The 20321-nt window shown below is 39.8% G+C and overlaps 1 protein-coding gene and 1 long non-coding RNA gene across 3 annotated transcripts in view; one reads left to right on the forward strand and one right to left on the reverse strand.

Moving 5' to 3' along the window:
* The window catches only part of dmrt1 (doublesex and mab-3 related transcription factor 1), a 37814-nt gene that overhangs the window by 13242 nt on the left and 4251 nt on the right, over positions 1–20321 (forward strand). The gene's annotated exons all lie outside the window — the stretch shown is intronic.
* LOC118599112 lies at positions 7189–8233 on the reverse strand. The gene is made up of 2 exons (XR_004948403.1): positions 8092–8233; positions 7189–8048 (listed from the first exon to the last, which is right to left on the reverse strand). It is a non-coding gene; the product is annotated as an uncharacterized LOC118599112 (long non-coding RNA).

The raw sequence follows: 20321 nt of genomic DNA on the forward strand, positions 1-20321 counted from the left end.
CGATATTAATTGTCATATCGCCCACACGATATGTATCGTCATATTGCCCACACGATATGTATCGTCATATCGCCCACACGATATGTATCGTCATATCGCCCACATATGTATCGTCATATCGCCCACATATGTATCGTCATATCGCCCACATATGTATCGTCATATCAGCCACATGACTCTGAGGTTTCATCTTTAAAACCTCGTTGTTCCTCTCCTACTTTTATTTACAGTGTAAAACACTTATAAGAGGAGCAGCCCTCAGTGTTAGTCACGTGTGGTGCAGTGGTAGGGCGGTCGACCTCTGATTGGAAGATTGCAGGTTCGATTCCCGCCTTGTCCGCCCATGTGTCCGTGGGCGAGACAGTGAACCCCACATTGCCTCTGGTGGAAGGTTGGCGCCGGTGTTCAGCAGCGGAGCCTCCATCAGTGTGTGAATGAGTTTGTGAAGCACTTTGACCTTCAAGGAAGGAAGTGAAACGCTACGGTATACGCCATTTACCATTTACCATTTACCATACCAGAAAGGAGAAAACTGACCATTTGCTTTCAGAAAGGGAAAGTTTCCCCCCGGCTGTATGGCTCCCACTGATTCCTGATCTGTAATGTTGCACGGTTCTCTAATGAGTCCAGAAGAACTGTTCTCTTCGGAGGTTTCACAGCAGATAGCATCTCTCATTTCTGCTGCAGTTGGTTTCTGGCACTCTCCAATCTCAGATGAATCTGGGCACAGTGCTGCTGCTGCTGCAGACGGGGGCTGCTGGGGCTTTATGCCCCCACTACCAGAGAGTATGGGTCTATCAGATCATGTGCAGCATCTAATGTGTGCAGCAGACTCTGCAGAGCGGAGGATGCATGTAGCGACATGAAGACATGGGTAGAACCGTCAGCTCAGCTGAAGTTTAAATGCAGTTTTAGGAATGTCTTTGTTCAGATTAGAGACACCTCATGGTTATTATGGGATAGCAGATAAAGGATTGATATTTCTGAGATGTTTGCATCGCGTTTCCTCATGAATGTGACCTACAGAAAGCGTCCGTTCTGCTGCAGCTGGGTTGGTTTGAACTCATCCCTACAATGTTCCTCATAAAAATACTTAAATCTGGGTGATTTGTTGAAGTAGCCAATGTTTGATTATTGTTAAAAACTGTTGGAAAAAACAGTTCTGATAGAAACGTCTCCTGTTTCATTTTCTGTCTTTGAGATCTTTGGTGATGAACTGAAATCTGTTGCTGGATCCTCACACGAAGGATCTCCTACAAGACGGCGTCAGAATTGATCTGCAGCCGGAAGCGGAAATCGTAACTTTTAGCCAGTTGCGTAAGCAGGAATTTCCTAAACTTTAGAAAACTCTTTCAAAATGATATTTTAAAACCTTTTCAGAACAATCAGCTTTTACGCCTTTGAATGTGAATATGTGTTTTTTTCTCCGTAAATCAGACGATCAGAGCCACTAAAGGCTGTTTTTTTTCTCTGTCACAGAGAAAAAAAAGGCAAAAGGGTCGATAAGAGAGAGAAAAAAGGGGAAAAAGGTTGAAAGCTTGAAACAATGTTTTTATTGTGGCCGGCTCCGGCAGGGGGAGGGACTTCCGGCTATTAATTTTAGGGCGCCATATTTTTTCTCTGTAGCCAGATTCTCTTGTCCTGGTTTGGTTTCCTCGGATGGTTCTCTTAGGCTCAGGAGGTGTGAAAGTTCACCTGAAGTTCACTCTGGAGATCGAGAACTCTGGTTTGGACCAAACAGGAGAACTCTGGTCCTCCTGAGGAGGAGCATCTCTGTTCTCCTGCAGCTGAAGTTTGGAAATGCATGCTGGGTAAAGGAGGAGCTGCAGGAGCAGGACAGTCAGGTGTTTCGTAGGTCCAGATGCTTTTCTTCTTGATTCTTCTGTCCTGCTCAGGGTTCCATCCAGATAACAGCGCCCCCTAATGAACAGCTGTTGAAACAGCGTAATTTTTAAAAATGTATTATCAGCATCTCTAACTATTACAACAGATTTCCTCTCAGAATGTAAAATAATATCAATCTCTTGGTTAGCATCCTGCGACCCCGCCTGCATCAGAAACACTCCCCATCTCCTCGGTACGGCTGTTTGTTTATGACTTTCACCTGTTCCTTTCCCGTGAGGGTCCCGCGTCGGACCCCCCCACCCCTGCTGAGAATTGACACGCTCCATTACATGATGACAATGCTGTCGGCGGGTGGTCCTACGTCACGGTTCCTCTCAGGCCCCCACACCTGAGAAACAAACTCCACTGTCGGCTTCTGTGTTTCCCACATTTCATTTTTTGATCACAGTAATTATGTCCTGGGGGGGGGGGGACTTTGACCAGTTTGTCTTCAAAAGTCAGAGATTAAAATGCTGGAGTTATGGTCAGAGTTAGCATCAGTTTCATCAGCGTTAGCAGATGATTGAATAAATAGATTTAGAGCAGGAGTGTCAAACTCAATCGTATGGGAGGCCAAAATCCAAAACACGCCTGAGGTCACGACCGAACAGGATAAATATTTAGTGAACACTCTAAAACTACATTTTAAAACTTTACAACCATAATTTCTTAACATAATTATGAAATAGATATATAGCATTACCTGTGATAATGCTAGTGTGACTGTTGGAAGCTGAATTTGGCCGCTGAAGATGGTGAAATTGATAGTTAAAACATTGAAGCTGATAGCCAGCTAAAATATTAGCTGGATGCCAAATTAGCCTAAAAAAACTGGCTAAAACAGCTAGCATGTAGCTGAAAAAAATAACTAAACTTAAAAATATTCCAAAAAACGTACAAAAAATGCCTAAATTAGCCAAAACAGCTAGCATGCAGCTGAAATATTAGCTAAACTCCAAAACAGCCTAAAAAATCTTAGTAAATGCCAATTTAGTCTATAAAGCTAGCAGAATGCTAATTTTAAAACTTTAAAACTGTAACTTTTTAACATAATTATGACTAATAAAAAGGCAGGAATATTATTCCAGAATAAATCAACTTAAACCTTAAATAACTTTCAATATTTTACTCTCCATAAAAATATATTTTGTCAAAATTATACAAGTTATAAATGAGCTCAAGATAACATCATTAATAACAGTAAAATAAAATGATCTGGAGGGCCGGATCCGGCCTGTGTCTGCTGATGGAAATATTAAAGAATTGTGATGAAGACATCAGCTGGAACAGACTGGAAATCTGGGAGAACAAACCTGTGTGTGAAGCGTTGGCACACTGTGAGGTGTGTTTTTTTATTATTTTTATTTTTTTTATTAAACTACAGATTGATAATTAACTGTGAAAAAGAAAGACGTTTGGTGTTTTATCTTCAAGTTCTTGAAAAATGTGGATCTTGAGTATAGACTGATGTGGGCCAAGAAGCAGCAGACTCTGTTGTATGTTTTATTTTCTTTGTGCATTTGGTTGTAAATCTGAGTTTAAGTGTTCTTAAAAAACTCTAAAAAATACTTCATTTTAACTAATGCAAATGAGCGGATCCCCTGTAGATAATGTGCTTTTTAATAAAGTTACCTGGTTGAGCAATGCCCCCCCCCCCCCCCCCCCCCCCACTTCAGTGTCTTTTTACTTTACACATTGCTCCATGCTGTTAATTTTAACAGATCATTTTAATTTAGTTGTAGTCTTTGTGGCCCCGCCCAGCATATTTTCTGCATCACAAATACAATACTAAGAAATGAAATTTTCAGCTCAATTTTCTTTATGCGTGTCCTCCATCATGAGAAAACAGAACTCCAAAACTACAGCTGGGTTTATAAATTCAATTTATCAATTTGATTTGATTTAAGCTTAACAGATCAATAATCGATTCATAAAAAATATGAATTGATTTAGCACATAAATCTAAAGTACACTAGCTTGATTCTAATGTTTAATAGAATTTCCCATAGGAGGGCTAATGCTAACGCTCGGTCGACAGAAATATACTTTACTGACTAAATGAACATCCTTATTTGAACTTTGTAAACTCATTTAATTAAATATTTCTAAAGTAACCATTTATGGTCTGAAACATCTTTTTTTTGTAATTTCTTCTTCTTCTGGAATAAGGTGTTTACGCTAAAGCGTGATCGCCACCTAGTGGCCAAACTGAAACGTCCTCCAGGAGAAGCAGAACAATGTTTCCAATGTTAATGATCTGAACATTTTAGTTAGAACTTCTCCTTTAGAGAATCCATGTAACTCTGGGTGATATTAACAATCTCCGTATTTCAATAATATATTTACAGTAAGTGAACTGGATCAGATTCAGTTGTCGACCAATCGACGACTAATTGTCTATTAAAATAGTCGACGACTAATTTAAGTCGATTAGTTGTTACTTTATACTATAGAGTCAGAGTGTAGTAAAGATGAAAGTTAGAATGACATTCTGTTAGCTTTATGGAGTATTTTGCCATTTATTAAGGTTTTTGGGGCTATTTTGGTCTTTAGCCAATATTTCAGCTACATGCTATTTTGGCCAATTTAGCATTTTTTTCATTTTTTTTAGGCTATTTTTGAGTTTAGTTAATATTTCAGCTCGTCATAACATTGTATACTATTAACAATCTCATTATTTTAATATAAATAAATTCAAGACATATATTAGATTATTAATGTATTTCTAAACCACTGTGTATAAATGTGTAAACTCAAAATTTAATTGATTTGAAAAATAGAATAAGATCTGAATCAAATCGTTTCTGGAAATTCAAACTGATAATTCAAACAGCACTAACCAAAACTCCGTTTCCATGAGCGCTGGTCTTTAACGTCTGAGAACTTCTGACGTTCTGGAGCTGAAACATCCGTTCATCCAAAGGTTCCTTCAGAATTATGTAATTCCAGCTGGAGCCGTCACCTGCTTTCCACTGCGATCCTCTGATCCAACCCATAAACAGGAAGTGGCGTGGGCTCCAAGCGCCCCCCCTCCTGCCAAGCACGGCGCTGTCAGATTTATCTCCCTCCCAGGAAAAGGCTAATCATTTGGCCAAATATAGAGATCCAAATAACCTTCAGCAGAGCCGCGTCGTCCTTTCCCCTTTCCCTCCTCCTCCTCCGCGCCCCCCCCTCGTAGGGCCGCTGTCTCCGCAAAATTGCCTTCTGGAGTTAGTGAGCGGGAACAGTTAAGATTTACAAACAATGATGAAGCTTGTCATGCGTCTTTCTCCATCCGTCACGGCGGTCCGGGCGGAGCTGTGGGCAGAGCCGTCCCGGTGTTCTTCATAAAAGCCAGCTCGCTGTGAAATACGCCCCCGGCAGGCCTGTTTACTGCCGCGCGCTCGTCAGCAGCCCGCCGCTGTAAATCGCTGCGCGGGAGGCGACAGTGCAGTCCATCAACCCCCCCACGCCTGTACACACACAGAGACACTCGCCCTGTTTCTCCACAAACACCTCACCGGGGTCGGACCCGGGGGGGCTCCGGTGAAAGACTTATGGCGGCGTTGGGCCCACGGACGCCGCCGGATTCTGGCTCTTTATGTTCTGTTCACTTTTGTCCTTGTCTGGACTTTAAATTCACAACAGCTGAAAGTTTCTCAACTTTTGTGTCTGAGGAGCAGATGAATGTGAGGTGGAGCGGCGGTGGGGTGGCGCCGCCGAGCCTTCGCCGTTTGGTTATATTGGTGTCAGCGCAGAACGTTCAGTCATTTAAATGCAAATGTGAGGGTTGAGGGATTGCAGATGTTAATCCTGCTAATCGATGGACCCGTGTGAGCCCATTATGTTAGAAATCCATTACTATCTTTCTAGATGATATTCTATTGATTTTCCCGCTCCGCCTTGTACTCTACTGTACAGCCCAGTGAGTTACTGCGTATAAAGTCTGTCGTTTCAGGCTCCCCGCCTCTGAGAAATAGGCCTGGGGGGTCGGCCTCGCTGAGCTTCTTTGTTTCGTGCGTAAAATACTTTCTGCTGCTCCCTCATCACTTTTCCTCGCCCCCTTCATCTCCGAGATGCCAAAACTCTTTTGGATTTATGGAACCTGAAAGCAGGTGACCCCCCCCCCCCGAACCGTTTGTGTCATGTAGCGGTCAGACTTCATCCAGTGACGTGTCCGGACGTCCCTCACCTGAGAGTCGATCCATCACCCGAAGAAACAGTCGTCTTTCCTTTGTGTTCAGCTGTGAGGATGGACTGCAGGTCGTCATGGAGACGATCAGGCAGCAAACTCGGGACGACTCCATGAAACCACTTAGACGGACGGCAGAAACCTCTGAATTCTGGGTCTCAGTGAGGCCGCAAGTTCATTTTTAGACTTGGAGATAAAAAACTTTAGGAAACTGAGACAAAAAAGTATTTTTCCTGTTTTGTTATTTACAGTTCGAGTTTCAGTTCTTAAGAAAACTTTTTCTCTGCAGCAAAATGTTGCAGATCTTTAAGGTTTCAGGTTTCTGTTCTGGAGATGAGTGTACGATTAATGATGGAAAGGCAAATAGTGCATTACGTATTAATACAGCGGACTGCAGACCGGTACCGGTCCATGGCACAGTTGGTACCGGGCCGCAGGGACAAAAACGTGATCTACATTTTTTATGATCTTTTTTAAATATATTTTTATCTGATTCTGAAGAAAGTTTTTTCTTAAAAAATACAAAAAAAAGAAAAAATGCATAAAAAGTACAAACTAAGTATGAAAAAGTATAAAGAATTATACCTAAACTTCAGTAGATGCAAAATTAGCAAAATAAAAATAAAAATAAAAAAATAAAGTGAGTATTTTGCTAAAATGTTAGCTTAGCTCCAAAAACTTCAAAAATCCTTAGTAGGTGCTAAATTAGGCAAAAAAAAAATAGCACACTGCTAAAATACTAGCTTAACTCCTAATTATCTTAAAAATCTTCCGTATATGCCAAAATAGCTAGCTCATTGCTAAGATACTAGCTTAACTCAGAATTAGCCCAAAAAAACTTTAGTAAATGCCAAATTAGCCACAGACATTAGCATGGTGTTAAAATAAAAACTAAACTCTAGAATAGTCCAAAAAAACACCTTATATGCTACATCATCCAAATATGTTAGCATGTTGCTAAACTATAATCTAGACTCATAACTAGCCTTCAAAAGAGGATTATTGATGTCCTTATCATGCTGAACATTTTGATCCCAATATCTCAGAGATTTCAAAGTGAACAAAAAATTTGATGAATTTTGTTAAAAAAAGGAAAAATTGCGAAAAATTGTAAAAAAAAAAAAAAAAAAATGTACAATTTCATTAAGTTTCAATATTAGTGTAAAGTTTAACAATCCAAATGTAAAAGCATGAATTTCCTGAACATGCTGAAAGTTTTTAAGTGCATAAATTGCAGGAATCCCCATTCATTTCAATTGTACTGAAAAAAATTGCTTAAATTGCGTAAAATCTTAAAAATCGTAAAATTTAAGCAAACCAAAAATACAACCGATAATGTCCTTAACGAGCTGAACGTTTTGATACCAAGATTTTAGAAATTGTTGAAAGTGTTTCTAGTTTTTATGTACCAAAAAGCGTACGGACGAAAAACAAAAGATCAGAAAGCAGAATCACTAAAGTGAGAATTTAACAATCATTCACTCTAAACAGATCAGATTCAGGTTGATCTCAACATTTTAGTCCAGGATCGATTAAGTTTGAAGCAGCTGCAAATATTTTAGAGGATAAAGATGAACCTCAACAGTTAAGGAATCCCCTCATCTTCAATCGGGCCGGTCCATGAAGATAATGTCTGACATTAAAGCGGACCGTGGTCTGAAAACACTCCGCCCCCCCTTTGATTAACCAGGTGACTCCTGAAGACCAGACCCGACCAGAACCCTCTCTGACCAGAACCCTCTCTGACCAGAACCCCTCTGACCAGAACCCCTCTGACCAGAACCCCCTCTCAGGTCTGGATCCTGAAGACCAGACCCGACCAGAACCCCTCTGACCAGAACCCCTCTGACCAGAACCCCCTCTTAGGTCTGGATCCTGAAGACCAGACCCGACCAGAACCCTCTCTGACCAGAACCCCTCTGACCAGAACCCCCTCTTAGGTCTGGATCCTGAAGACCAGACCTGACCAGAACCCTCTCTGACCAGAACCCCTCTGACCAGAACCCCCTCTTAGGTGTGGATCCTGAAGACCAGACCTGACCAGAACCCCCTCTCAGGTCTGGATCCTGAAGACCAGACCCGACCAGAACCCCTCTGACCAGAACCCCCTCTCAGGTCTGGATCCTGAAGACCAGACCTGACCAGAACCCCCTCTCAGGTCTGGATCCTGAAGACCAGACCTGACCAGAACCCTCTCTGACCAGAACCCCCTCTCAGGTGTGGATCCTGAAGACCAGACCTGACCAGAACCCCCTCTCAGGTCTGGATCCTGAAGACCAGACCCGACCAGAACCCCTCTCAGGTCTGGATCCTGTCTTCATTGTGGGTGAACGAGCGTCGCTGACTTTGAGGAGGAATAAATGATGAAACGTCTTCCAGATTGTTGGTTCTTCGCCGGTCCTGATGTGTGACTAAAGAGCGTCCTCGGATGAGAGCGTCTCGGTGAACGTCTGCTCTTTGATTACCCCTCTGCTGTCAGGTCGCTCTCGCCGGAGCTGCTAAGTGCTCCCGTGGCCCCCGGCGTTTGTGGACGGGCTAAATACCGGCGTAATGGTCTGCTGTGGGCGCCGGCGCGGCGGTAATGTGCTGTACAACACCGCCATTAAGACGGGCCTGGGGCTGTGGAGACATTAAACGGCCGGCGGTGTGGTTTATGTCCTCTGAGGCGCCGCGGCGATTCCTCTTCCCGCCTCTCGCTCTGGCAGCGTGAGGCCGCCAAGTCAGAGTCGAACACGAAGAGCCGCAGATGAATTGTTCAAATTTAAATAAAATATATTATTAACGTCAATCAGGACATAAAGTTATTGCTTGATTACCAGATTTTCCTCAATAAAAACGTTAATTTAAAATGAGAAAAATCCATAAATACAGAAATTAAAAAGCGTTTTTATTTAAATACAATTATTGAAAATCAAAGAAAAATAAAATTTTTTATTAAAAAAATTATTTATTAGAAATTTGAACATTTGTATGTTGAAACAGATGGAAACCTTCATAAACAAGGACTAGATCAGATACATATTTTTTATTACATTTTATTTCATTTAGTAACAAAACAAAATAATACTAAATAAACATAAAACAGTTAAAAAGGAGCAGAAAGAAGTAAACTTATATCATCTGCCCCTATTTCTAAATCAACAAAATTAAATCAAATCTCTCATACAAGGACAATGATGATAATTTACATAAATATTACATATAAACAAAAATACATACACATTTACATAAACACTTGTCTACACAAACCCTCCTTTGATTCTTTTTACCAACACTAGGTCCAGTGGCAGTAACTACACAAGTTTTATAAAATTATTTTTCTGCATATTTTCTCTAATATTTGTTTAACATCTCCGTCCTAATAACACTTTTAAAAGCAGCAGTTGTTTTTGTATCTTTAATTCCCTTGTCCAGTTTATTCCATACGCTGGGACCGAATACTGAAACAGAACTCTCCAACACTTTTGGTTCTGAATGTTTCATGTCCTTTTAACTGGAGATGACTTTTTCTTTATTGAATTTAGCCTGTAAATCGACTACGTACTAAACTTGAGTATTTTCAGGTGACTGAATAGTGGTCCCTTTTCTATCCATACCAAAGATGAATTATCCTTATCCTAATAATGAACTACATATTTAGCATTACCTGTGATAATACTAGTGTGAATGCTGTGAGCTGAATTTGGCTGCTGAAGATGCTGAAACTGATAGCTGAAAACACTGAAGTTGATAGCCAGCTAAACTATTAGCTAAATGCCAAATTAGCCTAAAAACAAACAAAAAAACCCCAACAACTTAGGTTAGCCAAAACAGCTAGCATGTAGCTGAAATATTAGCTAAACTCCCAAATATCCTAAAACATCTTATTAAATGCTAAAATAGTCCAATCAGCTAGCAGAATGATAATTTTTAAAACTTTAAAACTGTAACTTTTTAACATAATTCTGAATAATAAAAATGCAGGAATATTATTCTGGAATAAATCAACTTAAACCTTAAATAACTTTCAATATTTTACTCTCCATAAAAATATATTTTGTCAAAATTATACAAGTTAGAGATGAGCCCAAGATAACATCGGGTCATTAATAACAATAAAATCAAATGATCTGAAGGGCCGATAGAATCAACCGGAGGGCCGGATCCGGCCCCTGGGCCGTGACTTTGACACATCTTCATAAACTCCTGCCTGGATTCAGATGTCCTAAAAGAGTTTGATTTATTCTGCGGTGCTCAGCTCGCCGTTTGCACCTGCAGGCGTGGCGTGCGCTGACGGATGATGTCGCCCCGGCGTTTCTCTGAAACGCCTCGCTTGAACACGTTTGGCCGCTTCAGCGCCGCAGCCGGCTTCCTGCTTTCCATAGCAATAGATTTCGCTCTTCCTGTGTCCTTTGCTTTGGCATTTTTCTTTCCCCGTCAGCGAGCGATGAATCTGTTGTTTAAATGTAATGATGGAGGCATTGATCGGCCGGCCTCATTATTGCATATCCATAACTCTTCCATGGATCACGTCAGGACGCCCCGAGATGGACTGACGGGCCGTTTTGGGAGCAGGAGTGGAGATTTAGCGTCCCGCCTCCGCGGCGGTCGTCCTCGCTGAGGACAGATCGGTTAACAATACGGGAGCAAAGGTTCCTCTGTGCTTAATTAGCCTTTGACCTCGGCACTTGGCGCCGTCTGTCAGGCCGTGTCGGGCCTCCGCTCAAAGCAGCTCTATTGCAAACCAATAATGAGCGTTTAACAGCTTCCAGAACAATCGCCGCTTCGTTTGGGAGCGAAAGGAGGAATTAACTGAGCAAACAAAGCAGAACAGCGTTATTCATGATGATGCAGGAGCTTTTATTGAGCGCCGTTTGCTGATGGTGGTGTTTGATGTTGCTTTAAATTAGTTGTAGCTCAGGCGTAGCCACAGTTTACAGTCAGAGCTGAGCTGAGAGGAAGTTTTCACTCCGTCAGTGAGAAGATGCTTTTGTTTCTGATTGGATTAACGGTTCAGAGGACCAGAGCGGCGTCCTGCTTCAGAGCTGGACGCTTTCAATTTGACTTTTGTGAAATGACTGTAAATAAACAGAAACATCAACTTTATGAATTTATACATTTGCAGTTTTTTTGTTTACATAAACCTAAACAAGAGTAGATAAACACTTATGTGAATGTTTTAAATGTTTAGATAAGTTTATACATTTTTAAGAACGTCCGATTAGGTTTTCCTGAATTGGTTTTCTGTGATTTAAAAACACATCAATGCAATATTTAAGTAAAAAGAACCGAAAAATTCTCCAGCCGGTGATAGTTTATTTAGTTCAGTTTACAGATTTTACAACATGTGTTCTTCCCTCAGTAGTTTAACATCCTTCCTTTCTCGGGCTCTCACCAACCTTTGTTCTAGGAGCCGATCAGTCAGTGATTGTTGTTTAGATCAGGTACAAAAGGTGATAGAGAGTGGAGCTTCAGTCATGTACAGTACTGCTAATACTCAGAGAAATAGAACTTTACATGTTTAATTCATGCATTTTTATTTGACTTTATATAAGATAATAAGTTTCAGGTCACAGGTAAGCTAAATGCCTTTTAAATGTCTTTTTACTAGATCTAACACATTTAGATGATTTGTATTAAATCACCATCATTTACACTTTTATTTAGAACAGGAGATGAGAATCAACAAAACTGATAAAAACAAGGATTTGGACAGAAAGAAATGGTGTTTATCACTTTAAACAAGTTCCTTTTGGTCAACTTTCTGTCGAACTTCAGCCTAAACATCACGGATGTTTGGATCATTGAACAGAAAATCCTGAAAATGTTCTCCACAGTTCTTCCATCCTCAAAGTTCTGCTACACATGATGTTGGGAAGCGCATCGGTGTGAAAAGCTGCTTTTCTCCACAGAGAATCAGCTGATTCTCTGGGATTATGTAATCACTTTACTGCTGTGCAGTTCTGCATATTAAAATAATCTGTTTTTCTCCAGATCCTCTTAAATTGTGTTCATTACAAAAACTGTTCAAACGAATCAAACGAATGTAAACACTAGAGCTGAAGTTCTGGTGTTAAAGCTAATGAGTTTTTTCAGAACTTCTCAGAGTGAGAGGAACTTCAAATTCCCATATCTCCCAGTCCTATCTTGAGCTCATTTCTAACTTGTATAATTTGGATAAAAAATATTTTTATGGAGAGTAAAATATTGAAAGTTGTTTAAGGTTTAAGTTGATTTGTTCTGGAATAATATTCCTGACTTTTTATTATTCATAATTATGTTAAAATGTCACTTTTTAAAAAAATGTCGTTCTGCTATTTTTTTGGACTATTTTGGCATTTTTAAGCTGTTTTGGAGTTTTGTTTTAGGCTGATTTGTCCTTTAGCTAATGTTTTAGCTGACTATCAACTTCAGTGTTTTTATCTATCAATTTCAGTATCTTCAGCGGCCAAATTCAGCTTCCAGTATTCACACTAGCATTATCACAGTATATCTGTATATCTAGTTTATAGTTATGTTAAAAAGTTGCTGTTTTAAAATGTAGTGTTCGAGAGTTCATTAAATGTTTATCCTGTTCGACCCGTGACATAAAGTGTGTTTTGGATTTTGGCTCCCTGTGTGGTTGAGTTTGACACTCCCGTCTCAGGAGGACCTTCACCTCCTCACGACTCCTCGTCTGTCTGTGAGGAGGTGAAGGTCCTCCTGGTCGACCAGAAAGTCGTAGTTCTCAGGAGGACCAGAGTTCTGTGGTTTGGTCCAAACCCAGTTTAGACGAGTTCCTCTTCTGCTGAATCAAGAACACCATCAGAACCCTGAGTGGACCTAAAGGTGCAGTGTGAATGTCACAGCCACAGAATGGTGTTGAGGTTCGCAGGAGTTTGTTCACATTTAAAAGTGTCATCCATGACCGGCTGAAGGCCCAAAGCGTTTGTTCAAACTCTCCAGGATCACTGCGGGCTGTGCCTCAGCGTCCGACCTGAGATGTTTCAGGGAAGCCCCCATCAGCCGAGCTTCTTCTTCTTCTGCCCGTCTGCTCTCTGACTGCATTTTCTGGACCATTAAGTCCTGCTGCTGCTGATGAGCATCCCCTCATTCCTGGGGGGGCGGTTGACGCCCTCATTCTTCCAGCGTTCGTCCTCAGCTGGACGCTCAAACTGTCCAGGGCCAATTTCTTTTAGACACAGCTCGTATCCTTTTAATGGGAGGGGTTTAATCCCAGGGCAGCCTTGTCATGTGACAGGCAACCCGTCATTCCTCAGATTGGATTTTCATGTCTTCAGTTCTGGTGACCCGGGTCAGAGGGAGGACGGCTCCTGGAGCCGCTGAAGGTCCAACTTTTCCACGTCTGATTCATGAGGAAACTTTATTTCTATTGTTTGTATTTCTGAACATGAAATGTTTGTTCTGGTCTTTGTTCTGGTTCTGCTGCAGAACCTCCAGTGAAGAAGAAATCAGTCATTCCTGAGATTTGATCCAGACAGATTATTTCACACTGCAGCAACACAAAGTAGTGTTTTAGTCTACTTTAAGTACAGTTTAATAGTAAAAAACATCTTTCCAGTTTGATGCCACGACTTGTTTAAAGACGATAAATCTTGAACATCTTACTGAGTCATTTGATCTTGAAAACGTCTTTAGTAATATCGTTAATGAAACATATTTTTGACCCATAATCTATATAAAAATATGACAACTTTCTTATAAAATGTTCTCGTCTGATTGGAGCTGGTCTAGAAATACAGATAAAAGATCTGTTATAGCGCTTCATTTTGGGAGGAAAGTATAACCCTATGTGTATCAAAATACTGCAACTCCTTAAATAAAAATACATGTTTATTTTAGGACGTCATACTTCCAGTGTTCAGAGCATTTGACCTAAATATGAGTGTTTCCAGCTGATGTCAGGATTTGTCCTAAAAGGGAAAAAATCAAACGTATTTCAGGAGATCTCATGAGACAAATTCTATCAGTCCAGATGAGGATCTTTCCACTGATAACAGGAAAGATTTTAACGTGATTTGAGAAGCACGTTTGTCATTAAAGAGTTTCTGAAGTCGGGGGGGGGGGCTGGCTCCAGCTCCTGCAGATCTTCCTGTTTATGTTAAGTAGAATATGCACTAATGCTGACTCAGCATCGTTGTGTGGCTGCGATTCCTCACTTCTACTTCCAGCAGAACATCAGCGTCTGAATCCATTCATACTGCAACCGTTCACATCTGAAAATATCAACTTCATGATAAGTGAATCAAACCTGTTTTAATCCTATCCTCATAAATAGACCATTATTACGACAAAAATCAGGTTTTTGATGATTTTTGTTACAGAAACATTTATTTGAACCTAAACTTTAATATTAAATGAGAATTACAATAACTGCAGTGCTGTGTAAAGTTAAATGTTCATAGAGTTCATGTTTTATTATATTACTCCCTGATTATTCTATACTTGATCTTTAGGCTCTAGTTTAATCTTACACTAAGAATGAATGAGAATAACCACAGGAAGTGACTCTACGTCATGTTTTCATTTAAGATTAAGATTCACAGATTATATACAATATAGTATTTTAAATAAAGATGCATAATAAATGTTTTCTTTGTTATTGTTTACAAAAAGCAGTTTAGGAGATCAGAATACAATAGAATAGATTAGATCAGGATGCCTCCTGGACGCCTCCTTGGTGAGGTGTTCCGGGCATGTCCCACTGGGCGGAGGCCCCGGGGAAGACCCAGGACACGCTGGAGAGACTATGTTTCTCGGCTGGCCTGGGAACGCCTCGGAGTCCCCCCAGAGGAGCTGGAGGAAGTGGCCGGGGAGAGGGAAGTCTGGGCATCTTTGCTTAGACTGCTGCCTCCACGACCCGGTCCCGGATGAAGCGGAGGAAGATGGATGGAGATTAGATCAGATCAGATTAGATTTGAATAGAATCATTTAGAGTAGAATAGATTAGATTACAATAAAAAGATTAGATTATAGTAGAAAAGAATAGAATAGAGTAGAGAATAAAGTCGAATAGATTAGATTACAATAAAAAGATTAGATTATAGTAGAAAAGAATAGAATAGAGTAGAGAATAAAGTCGAATAGATTCGATTAGAATAGAAAGTTAAAAAACAATACAGTAGAGTAGATTAGATTCAAATAAAATAGATTAGGTTAGAATAGAAAAGAGTAGAAAATAATAAAGTAGAATAGATTCTATTAGATTAGAATAGAAAAGAGTAAAATAGATTAGAAAAAAAAGATTCGATTAGAAAAGAAAAAACAAGAGTACAATAGAGTAAAATAGAATAGAGTAGAATAGAAAACAGTAGATTAGATAAGATTAAATTGGGTTAGAATAAAATTGATTACATTAGAATAGAAAAAAAATAAGGATAGAATAAAGTAGAATATATTAAATTAAATAGATTAGAAAAGAGTATAATAGATTAGAATGAAATACATTAGAATACAATAAAATAGAATAGAATAGAGTATAGTAGAATAGATTTGAATATATTAGTTTAGAATATAATAGAATAGATTAGACTAGAATAAAAAAGATGAGAATAGAATACAGTAGAATATATTCTATTGGAATAGAATAGAATCGAATATATGAGAAATAGAATAGAATGACATTTATTTGTCACTTGTACAATTAAAATAGCTGTTGGAACTATTGAAATATTGTTTTATGATAATTCTCCCATTAAAAACAGCTCTAATCTCAGTGGGATTTCCTGGTAAAATAAAGGTTAAACAAATAAAAATAAACTCCATGAAACAGTTTCTATCTGAGAGCAGAAGTCTCTTCTGAAAATGTTGCTGATGGAGATGAGCGCTTGCTTTTATTACTTCTGTATTTATAGATTTAAATCAGAATATAATTGTAATCTCGGACCAGCACTTTGCTTTTATATTTGATCTTATATTTTATTGTTATCACCTCTGCTCTTGGAAAAGAGGATTCCTTTTTAATGTCACTGTACAAATGTGCAATGACAAATAAACATTATTCTGTTAGAGTTTTTAGAGCCAAAACAAGGAAGATGTGTTTGAAAACAGAGAATCAGGTTATGGAGGATCTTCAACCACTGAAGGTGTAACGATTCTTTTCCACAATGATCCGGTTTATAGTGGATGATCATTCTGATCCGATTCTCTGATCTAGAATGGATCGGGACATTTTGATCCCAAACTTCCACCCAGAGATGAATTCCTGCTACTGATCAGAGCAGGGAAGGTTTCAGATTCGTGTATGACTTCAAGATAATCAATTAGATCTGTGAACAAACAAGTCAACAAGAATCCGTTCACGTTAGAGTTTTAGTTTCTGCTGCATCACACGTGTGTCCTCTGCTGTGATTGGTTGTTGTTACCTTATAGTGAAATGAATCGACCGTGTCTCAGTCCAGATTTACAAGATCTGTTCTTTATCATTTTAAGATCATTTTAACTCAATTACCAACTTACTCAGTCAGATGGATCTGATGAGATCATAAGAATAGGAATCGATTAATTGAACAACCACTCATCAAAGAGGCTAAATCAATAAAAATATTAAGAAAATACATTTTATAAAGCACCAGTGGTCTGAATAATGAAGCAAAAGGAGGAGAAATATGAAGTTTTCTTCTTTCAGTTTCCCTTCATTGTCACTAAAAACAAATCTTCCTGTTTTTGTCATTGTTTAGTGTGATGACATAAATAAAAAGTGAGTTCATTGTGACTCTTTTAGAGGAAAACTGAGCGTCGCTGTTTACTTAGGAGTTATCTGCCAGCATGACCCCCCCACACAGAGCTTATCTGTGGATCAGAGTGAGTTACCATCTCCTCCAACATCTGCTTGCTGCAGCTCATTCACTCCCCCTCGCCGGCAGTGGGAGGTTCAGAAGCTTCGCTTTTGTTAGTTCTCACAAAGACTCTTTAGTAGTTTGGACATTTTTCATGGAGCGCCAAGTGAGACAGAAAAAAGCAAAAGTCTCCTGGTGAGAATAAACTTTCAAAGACGGAGCTTCAGTGATTCAAACATTTCTGCAGCTGCTGGTGTTTGGAGCATCACTGCTCCTGCAGGAACCAGAGAAGACCGTCCGAGTCCGAGTCCGAGTCCGAGTCCGAGTCTCTGGTCTGTCACAATGTCACCAGTTGATGTGAAAATGTTAGTGTGTTAAAAGACGAACACTGATTCTTCTCAAATAAAACATCTTTAGAAACACTGACGTTTCTAAGCTGCTTTAAGAGGATGTTGATCGTTTTAGGGCTGCCACCATTATTTTAATAGTCGATTAGTCGTTGAATAATCGACTATTTTAATAGTCGATCAGTCAACTATTAAAATAGTCTCTATTAAAAAAGTCTATAAGACGATGATTTTAATTGGCATTAGTTGTTTGTCACTTTATATATTTGTTACTTTATAGAGTCAGACTGCAGTAAAGTTCCTTGTTTCAGACGCTGACCTCATTTGATTTAATCTTGTTTTAATTCTAGAAACTAATGGAGTCCAGAAGCTGCATGTTTTATTAAAGGTTTAATAAACTATCACCTTAATTGTCTTTATTTGTAGTCAGTTTTAAAGCTGATGGTGGTTAAGATGTGTGCTTTACATCGTTTTAATCGTTTGTGGGAGCACTAAGTCATTCCTTGTAATATTTTTGACATCGTTCACCTTTTGGAAAACCTGCATTTAACAAAAGGCTAATTTTTTTCAGACTCTTCACTTTATCTTCTCATCTTTAATCATTCTATAAACATATTGATTTACTGAGGAAAGCGTACGCTCATTGACTGTATATGAGAACTGGACTGAGTGCCCTCAGCCTCCTGGAGTTCCAAACAGGAAGTGGTTCCAAGAAGCAAACAGCTGTTACTCAGTCAAATCTAAATTAAACAGATTCTGTGTAGGACACTTTCAAGTGGTAGGGGTGTGGCCTTCCAACAAGCTCCTTTCTGATTCATCAGAATGGTTACCATAGAAACTCAGACCAATCACGGCTTACCTGACATCTGGCCCCCACATGGCAGCATCCGTGTGATTGGTTGGAGCCAACAGTAAACCGTTTTCTGTGGATGACATCACACTCACCCTGTCCAGTTTTCACATACAGTCCATGTTCATTCTTCATAAGGAACCGGCGTTCATTTCTGTTCGTTTGGCGGCCGAGCAGCAGGAGCTTCATCGGCTATTTGGTCATTTTCCAATCCTCTTCTGTTTAGTGCTGCCACAAGCTGAATGTGGCTAATGCTGGTAGCTGAAGATGCTGACATTATTAGCTAAAACCACTGAAGCTGATAGCAGTAATCGATGAAGCTAATAGCTGAAAGCGCTGAAGCTGATAGCCAGGTACAATATTAGTTAAATGTGAAATCAGCCTGAAAAATGGAAAAAAGCATAAGTTAGCCAAAACAGCTAGCATGTAGCTGAAATATTAGCTAAACTCTAATTTAGCCTAAAAAAAAAAACTTAATAAATGTCAAAACACTCCATAAAGCTAGCAGAATGCCATTATAACCTTTAACTTTACTACACTCTGACTTCATATAATATAAAGTAACAACTAATCGACTATTAAATTAGTCGTCGACTATTTTAATATTCGATTAGTCAACTAATCGTGGAAGTTCTACTTTTGTTAAAATGAGAAGCCTTCCTTCTTGAGTGCAGTACCAGTAACGACCACTGGGAGCAAAAATCAATAGTCATCATAATTAAGATGAAGGGGGCGGGGCTTCATTTGGTTCCTGAGTTTAGATTGTCAGCAGGAGCATCCTCTCTAACCCTTCAGCTCAGAGGTGTCCAGCCTTTCCACTTCACTGTCAGACCATATTTTCAGGGGGCGGGGTCTGCGAGGCTGAAGTGGGCGTCCGTTTTTATTTATTTTTTTACCTTCGGTTTGTTTCACTTTTGTGGCCAAAGTTTATCTTCACCCTCTGTAAAACACCTGCAGATGCTGTTAACTTTATTTGTGGCGTTTTTCCGTCCCGGTCAGAGCTCGTTTGAGATGATAGCGCCCCCAAATGACCAGCGGCTGGAACTGCAGCAGTCATGCCAAACCCTGGAGGGAGGGGTCATTTTTAGCATTTTTATAAAATATCTGATTGTGAAACTTCCCTAAAACCGAGTTCTGTCCATAAAAGTGGATCCTATTTCATCTGTAATAACGGCGGTCTTATTGGGCGGATCTCCTCCTGGTTTCGAGGTGCCCCCCACTAAACAAGTCTCATCATTCAGTAAATAAAATCCCGGGCGACGGCTGAGCGCGTCATGAAGCCTTCAAAAATAATTATTTACAGTCTATGAGTGTGAGCGCGCTGAAGGCTGAAGTGGCGTGCTGTGATTCATGAGGTCAAACAGAACATACATTGTTGTTTTCTTCTTCAGCCTGTTAACAACACGGTGATGCATGACCCCCCCACAGGCTTTAGCCTTCATTATTTCTGCTGATGGATGAACCGCGCTCGTAATGAAGAGACTCTTTTAAAGCAGAATTCAGAGCCCCTCCCTCTGGGCTGCTGTCATGTGACTGCCGTCCAATCAGCTGATCAATCAGTGAATCAGGAACCAGGTCAGTGTCGCAGCTACAGTTTGTTTTTCTTTGTTTTAACGAGGCTAGCGGGTCATTTAGACGGTTTTTATGGGGAAAACAACTGCTGCTCACCTTTAATACGCCGCTCACACACCTGTTTCAAACTGAAACTTATAGTTTTGTGTTCACGGTTTATTACATAAACACTTTATAATTTATGTCACGTCATTTTACAAAACATCCGGAAACTTTTTCTCCTTTTCCTGATTCTATCTGGAACCACAACTCAGAAAAACTTTCAGATTTAGCTGGAAAAGGCGGAGCTGCTCAAACCAAACGTGTGTTGAAGCAAACGGATGTTTGGAGAAAAGGAAAACTTCACCTCAGATGAGCCGGTGGAGAAGCCGCTGTGCAGGGCCGGCCCTGGGCAGCCGCCTAGGTCGCCATCTGCTGGAGGGGGCACCAAATCCCAATGACTCTAAATTAATGCTTTTTTCTTAGCTGAAAATGGAGTCAGCCTCCAACTGGCCTGTTTGGTCACCCTTTAAATCAGGAGTGTCAAACTCAATCGCTCAGGGGACCAGAATCCAAAATACACCTGAGGTCGCGGGACGAACAGGATAAACATTTATTGAACAAAACTACATTTTTAAATCTTTAAAACCATAATTTTTCAACATAATTATGAATAATAAAAAGGCAGGAATATTATCCCAGAATAAATCAACTTAAACTTTAAATAACTTTCAATATTTTACTCTATAAAAATATATTTT

This window comes from Oryzias melastigma, linkage group LG9, assembly GCF_002922805.2.
Source record: "Oryzias melastigma strain HK-1 linkage group LG9, ASM292280v2, whole genome shotgun sequence".
Taxonomy (NCBI): Eukaryota; Metazoa; Chordata; class Actinopteri; order Beloniformes; family Adrianichthyidae; genus Oryzias; species Oryzias melastigma.